The sequence below is a fragment of the Mus musculus genome, chromosome 9 (assembly GCF_000001635.26).
Source record: "Mus musculus strain C57BL/6J chromosome 9, GRCm38.p6 C57BL/6J".
Classification (NCBI taxonomy): domain Eukaryota; kingdom Metazoa; phylum Chordata; class Mammalia; order Rodentia; family Muridae; genus Mus; species Mus musculus.
Window position 1 is genome coordinate 42,268,636 of NC_000075.6, and position 11,503 is coordinate 42,280,138.

The window sequence follows — 11,503 nt, forward strand, 5'->3', positions numbered from 1 at the left end:
GAATGGCCAGGCTTAAAGTTGACAAACCGGTTTATCTGACAGGCATTGATATTTTTATCTGTTTTTTGCATTTTTATTAATTCTTTGATAATTTTTTACAACACATTTTGATCATACTCACCGCTGCCCAACTCCTCCTATATCTGTTTCCCCTTCCCAACCTGCCCAACTCAATCGTCTGCACCTCCCCTGAAAGCCATCAATCAGTTTGTGCTGCCCATATGGACTTGGATGTGTAGGTAGTGAGGGTGTTCTACCTACCAGGGCCTGCACCTTTAAAGATCTCTCTCTCTCTCTCTCTCTCTCTCTCTCTCTCTCTCTCTCTCTCTCAGAAACTATCAACTGCCCCAAGCTCCTTAGCTGCAGAGGGATTTCATGCCCACCTCTCCTCTCCACACTGGAATTCTGTCTGGCTTGAATGTGTGTAGGCTTTGTGCACGCAGTCTTACTGCCATGAATCCATATTGCAGCTCCATGCTGTGCCCAGGAAGCACTGTTTTCTCATACTCACCTTTGGCCCTTGAGATCTTTCCGCCTCCTCTTCTGTAATGATCCTGGAGCCTGGGGAGGAGGAGATGTGATATACACATCTCATTTAGGACTCAACATTACTCGGTCTCTTATTCTCTGCATCTTGACCAGTTGTGGTTTCTATGTTAATCGATGTCTATGGCAAAAGGACATTTATTTAAAGAGGGTTGACAGATTCTCAAATCTAGGTTCATGCCGTACATCTCACAGAGATGTTAGGACATCAAAGTGAAGGGATTACTGGCTGCTTTCAGCCACATTCACAGTGAGATTAGAAAGATTAGAAAGACCAGTAGTTCAGCCAATAAAAAGACAGAGAGAGAGAGAGAGAGAGAGAGAGAGAGAGAGAGAGAGAGAGAGAGAGAGAGAGAGAGAGAGAGAGAAGGGAGGGAGAGATTTGGGCAAGGAGGTTACAAGGTTCTGTATTTAAACTGGGACACTCACCGTGAGATCCCAACATGGACTGGACACCACTATCTTAGCCAGAGTAGCTAATTACTGGGCAGTGAGTATATCAGTGGCTTTGGTGGCAGTGCTTGGGTGGCTAATTTTCAGGTGATGTCCCTAGATACTATCTCAGAACACACACACACACACACACAGAGTTATGTGTGAGAGAGCGTCCATGTGTATGTACAAGCATGTGCCCATTAATTTCACAGCACATGTGTGGAGGACAAAGTACAACTTGCAAGACTTGGTTCTTTCCTTCCGTCATTTGGATTCCAGGGATAGAACTCAGGTCTTCAGACTTGGGCTGCAAGCACCTTTATCCACTGAGACACCTCAATGGCCATCTCTTGGTTTTAAAAATGTATTTCAATTCAGATGGCAGTGGGACAAATGAGTCCAGAACTCACGGACTGGCCTTAGAAAGCTATGGAGGCTCTCTCCTCAAAATATAACATGGCGATGAGCCAGAAGTAGAGAGAAACCAGTCACAGTGCATAAAGGATAAGCGGTGTAAGTGGACAGTTAGGGGACAGGGTCAGGGAAGGGGTCAGGTCAGCAGGGAGCTCAGAAGTGTTGGCCACATTTTATAGGCAGCATTAAAGCAAGAAAGGTAGTGAGCGAGTTAGGAAAGGGGGTGTCAAGTGTTTTGAGAAATCAGTTGTTACAAGGTTCCCCTGACCTAGCCCTGAAAATGATGCCATTGCAGTTCTTGCTCATAGAAATCCTGCGCCCTTGACCTTCAGTGTTGAGAACTCTTCCAAGGAATTAACCCGATAATTGTCTCTGCCTAATACATGACTCTCATTGAGCCTCACGTGTGTGGTGGTCTGTAAGTGTTCCACTTGGACTGTAACATCAGGCCTTTCAGTTTTAAGTCCTTTATCCATTTGAGTTCATCCTGTGTGTGGTATATACAGTAAGGGCCAGATTTCATCCTCTCTCATGCAGAGGTCTATGTTTCTCCTTATCATTTATTGAATTCCAACTGTGAAGGGAGGGGAAACATGAACTTGGGAGGGAGTAGATGGGAGAGAATTGGATTGGACTGGAAGGAATGCAGGGTGGACTTGAACTAAACACATTGTATGCATGTACAAAATTAGCACTGTCTCTTTGGGTGGTATGCCAGTTTGAGCCAGGTTAACACACTGGATACCAAACTTGAAAGAGTGCCTAATGAATTTGAGCAAGCGCCTTATCGATCTGGAAGATAGTGACCTGGGTGGTTTCCACAAAGATCTTTCTCATTTATGAGAGCACGTTCTTGGTCTCCTCAAGCACAATTTGATGAATAGCAGAGTGGCCCCTGAGTTACAAATCAGAAATAAATTCTTACTGGTCTTATAAAGGCTAGCTGAATGTATAAAAATGGCAAGGAAGTTTACATCAGTGTAGAGCCCGCTCTTGATTTTAAGAACCTGAATGTGGATTCTACCTGGTCAACTACATCAGAGCCTGTTTTAGTGGGGAGGATAAAAGAGACAGCCTGATGGGACCAGGGAATGTATAAAGGGCAAATACCTCAATTGGCTTGTCTGCCATCCAGTGTTCTGGAGCTGCTATGTATTCAGGACATGGGTTGTGGATGCTCTAGGTACAGCAAGCTGTGAGCAATGTGTTCTTTCAACAGGGGAGGTTGATTTTCTCTCTACCAGGCATTTATTTAGGCGAAGCCAGGGTGTGCTGGTTGGCCCACAAGCTAGAGTCATTTGGGAAGAGGTTATCTCAATTGAGAAATTGCCTCTGTCAGACTGACCAGTAGGCAAGTTGTTGGAGGAATTTTCTTGATTACAGAATGATGTAGGGGGCAACTCACTGTGGGCAGTGCCATCCCTGGGCAGGTGGTCCTGATAAGGAAACAGACTGAGTAAGCCATGGAGAATAAGCCTGTAGGCAGCACTCCACGGTGTTTGCTTAAGTTCCTGTCTCGACTTCCCTCAGTGATGGACTATGATCAGGTCATGTAAGGCCAAAAAACTTTCTCCCCCAGTTGATTTTTGGAATTCGTAACAGTGCAAGAAAACAAACTCGAACATAGGCCACAGCTCTTTTAAAGGGACAGCATAGCTTCCTGGTCATTGCCAGATTAATTTCTCAATGTTTCATAACTCAAGTATGTGCTGTCTTCAGCAGTAGGATCTTACAAACAAGCTCTGAAGGGCAACCAAGAACAACGGTAAGAATCTGTAAGACTGAGGCTCTATTGGGACCTCACTTCTTAATACCTCCAAAGCTGCTAATCCTTCCCTGGGGCGGGGCTATAATTAAGGAGAGATATTGTCACCCCCAACCCCCACTATTCGGTAATTCTATTTAAATTCTAAAACATTTAAGAATCATGTGGGAACCCACTACTGTAGAACCTTTCTAAAATATATACACATGCATATATAAAAGCATTTGTATGGAATCCACCCGACTTCTAGAAACTATGTCATTAGAAATAGCTTTTTTTGTGTGTTTATTTTGTTTTGTTTTGTTTTGAGACAGGGTTTCTCTGTGGAGCCCTGGCTGTCTTGGAACTCACTCTGTAGAAGAGGCTGGCCTCGAACTCAGAAATTCGCCTGCCTCTACCTCCCCAGTGCTGAGATTAAAGGCGTGTGCCACCACTGCCCGGCTAGAAATAGCTATGTCATTAGGGTTTATAACATATATCTCACTGGAGAAGACCTCAGATGATAAACTTGCCCATCTCCCTGTGTTAGTTCTTGTATATGTCATTGTGGCAGGACCCTTGACAGAAGCGATTTAAGAAGAAGAGAATAGTTTAGCTAATGGTTTAAGGGGATACGATGGTCCACTGGTTGGTGGGAAAAGTGGTTATGGTGCTGCCTATGGCAATGTGAATTTACAGTAGACAGTCTGTTCTGCCTAGACAGATCAAGAGGCACAGAGAGCTCAGGCTGAAACAATGGGTTAACTTTAAGTCCCACCTATCACCCCACCTCCACCCAACCCCCACCCTCTTGCTCACTTCCTCCTCCTCCTCCTCTCTCTCTCTCTCTCTCTCTCTCTCTCTCTCTCTCTCTCTCTCTCACACACACACACACACACACACACACACACACACACACATTTACTAAAGTATGGACACCACCACAATCTGACTTGATGAACCACTGGGCTTTAATGGGGTTAATAATGGATGAGGGGTTACTTACGGGACCGAAATGACTCAGAGACAACAGTATTAACAAACCACAACCAAGCAGCCTGTCAGAGCTGGGAACCTGAGCGCATTGCTCAGCTTGCAGGCAGCTCAACAGGTTGGAGAGTGTCCTTTCCAGATGTCTCAGTTGGCTTGAGCCTCTTCCAGATAGATAGCTCGACTAGCTCTTGTTTCCTCCAGGCAGTTTGGCTGGCCTCTTCTTCCAGGTGCCTGGGCTTGTTTGCAATTGACTCTCAGCAGTCTGAACTGTTTATACTCTTTAGGACAGAGGGACCTAGTCAATCTGGTCAGTTTCAAGGACCTCCTGAAGCTATTATGGGTTGTTTTCTTCCTGTCTTAACAGAGCCTCCCTGCAAGATGAAATGCTACCCTCCCAACATCCAGTTGTTTCACTTCACTGTCAGCATCCTGTCCTCACTACCATTTCTCTTTCCTTACAGTCTATGTCCTAAGAAATTTTCCTCCAAAGTAGTGGCCTTGCAGAAAACTGCTACACAACAGCCACATCATCATGAATCCTCAACAGGGAACCAGATGTTAGAACATTGAGGCCTATGGAAGATACCTTCTATTCAAGCTACAACATCCTCCTCAAATACTTGCCTCACCATGGGAGAAGACAATGGGAGACTCACAGAGCCACGGGAGGAATGATGAGAGAAGAGGAGACATCCTTGTGGGTGAACCAGAGGTAACAGTATGGAGTAAGGAGCAGAATAAAGCAATCCTTTGCTTGAATAACCACTCGAAGGGACCGGTATCAGCTCAAGACATCCCATAGACCAAGTTCTCAGGACCAAGGAGATATATTTGCCTCTGAGGGACAAAGGACAGGAAGAAGAGACAAAGATAGAGGACAAAGACTGGATGAAGGAAAGGGGAAAAAGAAACAAGGGAGAGGGGAAAAGCTATTTGGGGGGAGGAGAGGGGAAGGGGAAGGGACTAACTGGAGAAGGGTGCAGAGGATGAGAGGGCTTTGGGAACTTTGGAGAGTGAGAGAGTATGCAAATTGTGGTCAGGGAAAGGAAGAGAGGCAGGGCTGAGTAGGTCTTCAAGAATTTGGATAGGCATGGGCCCAATGGGCTTTTTTTTTTTTTTTCACATTTAAAGTAAGGGCCTAGTGGCTCCTTCTGACCTGAGCTTCCCCTCCTTTGGGCCATCCTAGCAGCAGGAGTCTTGGCCAAGAGTTGGAAATGGTGTTTTTGGTTACACTCATCGTGGTTGTGGAATACTTTCAATGCCAAGGTCAGACATTACCTAGTCGATATAGAGGCCAAGCGTGGGTACCAGTAGGTGACTTTCACAGATCTCATGTCTGAGAGTACATGAGGCTTGGAAAAAGACATCCGAGAGGTGAGTCAGTCGGAATGGAGAGGGCAGAACCCATCACACTTGGTGGTCATTGGGCCAAGGTCAAAAGACTGGGTGTACTGGCCGGTTTTGTGTGTCAACTTGACACAGGCTGGAGTTATCACAGAGAAAGGAGCTTCAGTTGGGGAAGTGCCTCCATGAGATCCAGCTGTGGGGCATTTTCTCAATTAGTGATCAAGGGGGAAGGGCCCCTTGTGGGTAGGGCCATCTCTGGGCTGGTAGTCTTGGGTTCTATAAGAGAGCAGGCTAAGCAAGCCAGGGAAGCAAGCCAGTAAAGAACATCCCTCCATGGCCTCTGTATCAGCTCCTGCTTTCTGACCTGCTTGAGTTCCAGTCCTGACTTCCTTTGGTGATGAACAGCAGTATAGAAGTGTAAGCTGAATAAACCCTTTCCTCCCCAACTTGCTTTTTGGTCATGATGTTTGTGCAGGAATAGAAACCTCGACTAAGACACTGGGCATCCCTATGTATCTCAAGAGATCAAAAAATGAGATCTCTGAGGCAGAGGAGTTGTCACCCAGTCTCTGTCACCAAGAGAGAGACACCGGTGGGTCCCATGTAAGAAAAAAAAACACATCAGAGAAAAATACATATAACTTGATGATTTTAATATGCTTTGCAAAATTTAGTCAAATTTCTCTCTCTCTCTCTCTCTCTCTCTCTCTCACACACACACACACACACACTTAGTCACTTATCACACTGCAAGCGATTTTTCAGAATAGCTGTTAATTTATAATTCATCATGGTTGTTGATCCATGTACAAAGGAAAGTAAGATGGGAGAGTGTCTCGTTGGTTTCAAGGATTTATTTGGCTATATTCTGTTCCTTAAGCTTGGAGATAGTTGTAAAAATGTTCTCAGTAGGAGAACATTTGCCAGGCATTTGGGAAACCTTGGCTTTGACCCCCAAAACAGTAAAAAAGACAAACAAACACCAACCCAAACCAACACCAAACACCAAAATCACCCCGCTTCAGAGATGGGGTTGTGGCTTAGTTGTAGAATGCTTGCTAAGCACACATAAACCTCTGAATCTGATCTCTAGCCCAGAGTAAACAGGCCATGTTGACTTAGCAGAAGCTCTAAGGTCAGAAGTCCAAGGTCATCCTTAGCCACATGAGTCTGAGGTCATCCCAGGATATATGAAACCCCAATCTAAAAAAGAAATAACCTGCAACAAACACCTCGCCTACGCGGGTATTTGTTTTCACTGACACTATGTAAGTATGTAGGTACGTTTATTCATTACTACGTGTAAGTGACTTTTTGACTACTTCAAAAATTCAAGGTTAAATATTATTTTAAAAATAAGTAATCTAAATCCCTGTCAGAAAGACTTCACTATGACAGTGGTTGCTTTTTCTTGGAAAACAACAACATATCAAATAGGTCCATCTGGTGGTGAGTTAGAGAATTTCCGGTGTGCCTGATGGAAGCCTTCTCCAAGGCTGTAGCTTCGATTCAGAAGCAACAATAACAATCCTACGTGCGTCAAGTGAATAACGGTTTTACAGAAGCATGGTTAAAACTCTTCACTCGATCCACAACCTGTTGAAAGATTTAAAATCAACTCCCTGAACCACCGAGAGCCTGGGAAGCCTTCGATTTCCGCTCTCCTCCCTCTTCCCTGAAGGGTTTTCCTCACCCTTCAGGTGCGCTTGCCTCCCGTGTGACATCTTCCGGATAGCTCCTACCCACACGTTCCTTCTTCTGTACTTGGATACTGTCGCCACCTCCACTGCCAATCCTGAGGTGTATCCACGCAGTTACACAAAGTTCAGGTCGCTGTATGAGCGTGTTATTGAATGAAAAAAAAAAAAAGGGGTCACAGAGTGCACGTGTTCCCACATTGAGCATAGTGGATTCCAACTTTCCATTGTTTCTTTGATGACCTCTTTCCATAATGAAGGCTCCTGCACCATAATTAGGAGCACAGGCTTGCAGTAGGGGACAGTTCACAGCTGTCACCTCAGCCTGTGGGCAGGAAAGGCAGGAATATCAGAAGTTCAAGGTCACCCTTGGCTAGATTAGAAAGTTTGAGCACAGCTAAGTTTCAGAGAAGAATCAAGCCACCAACAGACAAATCAACTGGGCTTTGGTACCAACTCCTGAGCCTCAATCCCATCTTCACACTTATTGACACTGTAACCTTGTGTCAATCAGCCCCATTCTTTTATTCCTCAGTTTCCTCATTTGTAAAATAAGGGTTCTGATTATATTAATCTCATATTGGTTATTGGGAAGAAGTGACCATTAGATATCACATAATTAGAAAAATGCCAAGAATATAATAAGCATGCAATGAAGGTTAGCTATTATTGTTGTTTGCAATTTCAAAAACATTCAAAGTATTATATTGTTTTAGTTTGAGGGGTTGGGGAGCCAGGTTTTTAATGTATTCAAAGGTTTAAAATCGACTTCCTGCAATTCTGTGAGCCTGGAAAGCCTTTGATTTCCACTATTGTCATCTCTCTTGGAAATAATGGTGTGTGCCATCGCACCAGACCCGTTTTGCTTTATTATGGGAGGGTGCAGGGGTGGGTGCTACCTTCACCCTCTTGTTAGTTCATCCGACCTTCTATAATCTGATTTTCATAGGTCGGCTTGCATTTCTGATGTTTGCCTAAGTTATCTGATATACTACATCACTTGACACACAAGCCCCAATCCCACAGTTCATTCTATCCTACTGAGCTTGGCTTGTCCTAAGAGGACTTCACAACATTTGCTATTTGCTTCTTCTATCCCACCTAACTCTTGATTCTGTATTTTCCTGCTGCTTCGGGACCACCCTTTAAATACACTAACTCTTTAACTTCAACCAGGAAACAGAACGTCTCTCTCTCTCTCTCTCTCTCTCTCTCTCTCTCTCTCTCCCTCTCTCTCTCTCTCTCTCTCTCTGTGTGTGTGTGTGTTTAAATAATATGTCTAATTTTAAAACTTATTTCTTGCCAATATTTGTTGTTTCCAAAATTGCATAGACTACCTCCATGTTCCACTTCTGAATTTTCTAGAAAGCCTGGCTGAGCTGAGCCTTCTTGGTTTTTTAGCCTTGTCCTTGCCTACAGGTCCTGACATGCACACAAAACTGCAGTTGCTTTATAATTTAGCAACCCAAATGATTCACACCCCTCTTCTCAAGAAAGAGATTTCTGCCCATGGCAAGAACCCTGTTTGCTTAGTTTGAGATCTCAGCCCACCTTGGCTGACATAAAAAGGAACTAGTGTTCTTGACAGTTCAGTGTCATTTGTACTCAAGCCAAGATGGTGGCTTTCAGCTCCCACTGAATTTCATCAGTGGCTGCTGCCTGCAAGGTCTCCACCTCCACACCTGACCAGGCTACTACATGCAGTTTGCAAGTTGTATACTAAATAGTCTTAAATGGTTTCATATCATATTCAGCACAGATTTGTATTTATTAAGATAAACCACGGAGGCAGAAGTCATTCAAACCATGGGATTGCATGGCTCACACAAAGACACAGCAGAAAGTGCCAATGTGTGAAGCACTTGTGACATGGGGACTGGGGGTAAGAAGTGTTAGATGGACTCCATAGGAAAAACAACATAGGCTGGCTGGACCACCCAGTGTGCTCCCAGAGACTAGACCACCCACCAAGAAGTGTACATGGAGGGGTCCATGGCTCCAGATACATATGTAGCAATGACAAGGGAGGCCCTTGGTCCCATGAAGGCTTGATGCCCCAATGTAGGGGGGATACTGGAGTGATGGTGCAGGAGAGGGTGGGGGGGCATCCTCATATAGGCAAAGGGGACAGGAGAGAAGGTAAATATGGCATGGGGAGCTGGTGGAGGGGTAACCGGGAAGTGTGGTATCATTTGAGATATAAACAAATGGAATGATTAATAAATAAAAAATTAAATTAAAAAAAGTGTTAGATGAGTATGTGGTACAAATTACAGTAGAAAGCTGTGCTGGAGAATTTAGCATAACTGAGAGGTCTATTGGACCCTTCCCCTCCTCTACTGTCGGCTCATCCAGGCACAGGGGAGATACTGGCGAGGAAGGCAGCTCCTGAGAGAAGTGTGCTCTCTCCCAAGCTCCAGCCAATCTACTGAGGGCACAGCCAAGAGATTAAACACCACAGATTCTTAGATCCAGGATGGTAGGGGGTATAGGACTCTATCTCTCCTGCCCGAGAAGCAGAACAGAAATGTGTGTGGGGGGGGTGCACTCCATCCCCCCTTTCTGTCTCCTTGATTATATTACATTCCTTGAAAGTTACTGAGTTAATTCCTTGAAAGTTAATGAGATAAAGAAGCAGATTTTTATTTCATCACTTGATAGGACAGAAATTTTATCTATAGGTGAGGATACCAAATGTTCTAGAGCAGAATTGTGATGCATCGTCTTTATGGTCAATCTGACTGGATTTATCACCACCTGGGGGCATTTCTGGAGAGAATTAGGAGGCGAGGAAATCCACCCACAAGGTGAATGTTACTGTCGTGCTCTGGGGTACCCAGGAAATAAAATGGGTAAAGGGGGAGCCCAGAGCACCACAACCCTTCCTCTGCTTCCTGATGCCCATGGACAGGCCGCACTGTTGGGCCTCGCCATCCTTGCCATGACGGACGGACACTTCTGAGACAACCCAAATCATGTCTTCCTCTCAAATTGTTCCGGTCCTGGTGCCAAGGAAGGCAATACAGAGATACATGGAAGATGTTTAAAGAAAAATATAAGTAGCCCTAAATATGCATAGCATTTAAAATATGTGATTAGCTGAGACTTCAAAGTCACTTAAAAAATATTCCTTCTTCCCTCTCCTTTTAAAAATCATGATACAAAAAGTCACTGTGGCACAAATCTTATAAAAAAGAAGGTATTTTTAGTTAACCAAAAACATGAAAAAAATGCTTAAAACTCTTAAAGACAGTTGAGACTCCACTGATGAACTAGCTGACAGTGTGTCTGGCTCCTGAAGGCTAATGATGAAACAGTAAGAAACAAAAATGAAGATTTCCTGGAGATCTATTGAACAAAAAAATGGAAAACAGGAACAAACTTCAAATATTTCACAATGAAGGCTCCGATTAGAGGAAAGCTCCTTTTCTTTATTTTTATTTATTTATGTATTTATTTATTTATGTATTTATTTATTTATTTATTTCATGTTTATGTGTTTGCCTACATGAATGTGGGCCAGGAGGAGGATTGCCGATCCCTGGAACCTACATGTGAGCCATCTTGTGGGTGCTGGAAATTGAATCCAGGTCCTCTGCAAGAGGAGCAGATGCTCTTAGCTGCTGACCCATCTCCCCAATCCTGAAAATTTCACTTTAAATTGAGTTAAGCATCCTGTGCTATTCCGAAATTAAGTAGAGTTTGAGATGTGTATCACCATTTATTGAGCACTTTCTATGAAGCAGATCTCTCTCTCTCTCTCTCTCTCTCTCTCTCTCTCTCTCTCTCTCTCTCTCTCTCTCTCTCACACACACACACACACACACACACCACACAATCTCAGAGTCTCATAATCACTATAAGGTCGGGATTCTCTGTTCTCCATGTCTAGATGTGAGGTCCATACCCTAAGGAAATGGCATTCCTCATGCAGGCAGCCCAGATTGTGAGAGATGGAGCCACCCCTGTGACCTACCTCACCCACAGCTGTACGAAAGGAGTGGACATTGCTCAGTTCCTGATGAAGTGACATCTTTGGCAGATTTACTGCCACGTATGATTTTGAAATCCTCAAACAAACTGACCTTCCTCATTACACAGCCTGACTCTAGCTCAGGAGCAGCCAATCCAACCTCGGGCTCATGACTTGTGTTATGGGCTGACATGCAAATCTTGGCCAGAGAAGGTTGAGAGCAACTGCCCACAATATCTCTATTGAATTGAATTTTTGAAATAGCCAATCAGGAAGTGGGTGAGGCAAACCTTGGAGACCATGAAACAAGTATTGAGGCTGTTGTTAAAAGGAATTAGGAGAAGCCATTGGTTG

General features: G+C 44.2%; 1 long non-coding RNA gene across 1 annotated transcript; it reads right to left on the minus strand.

Annotated features, from left to right (window-relative positions):
- Positions 1-6,180: 6,180 nt before the first annotated feature.
- Positions 6,181-11,236, minus strand: Gm36435. The gene is made up of 3 exons (XR_379308.3): positions 11,153-11,236; positions 7,173-7,312; positions 6,181-7,075 (listed from the first exon to the last, which is right to left on the minus strand). It is a non-coding gene; the product is annotated as a predicted gene, 36435 (long non-coding RNA).
- Between the last annotated feature and the right edge of the window lie 267 nt (positions 11,237-11,503).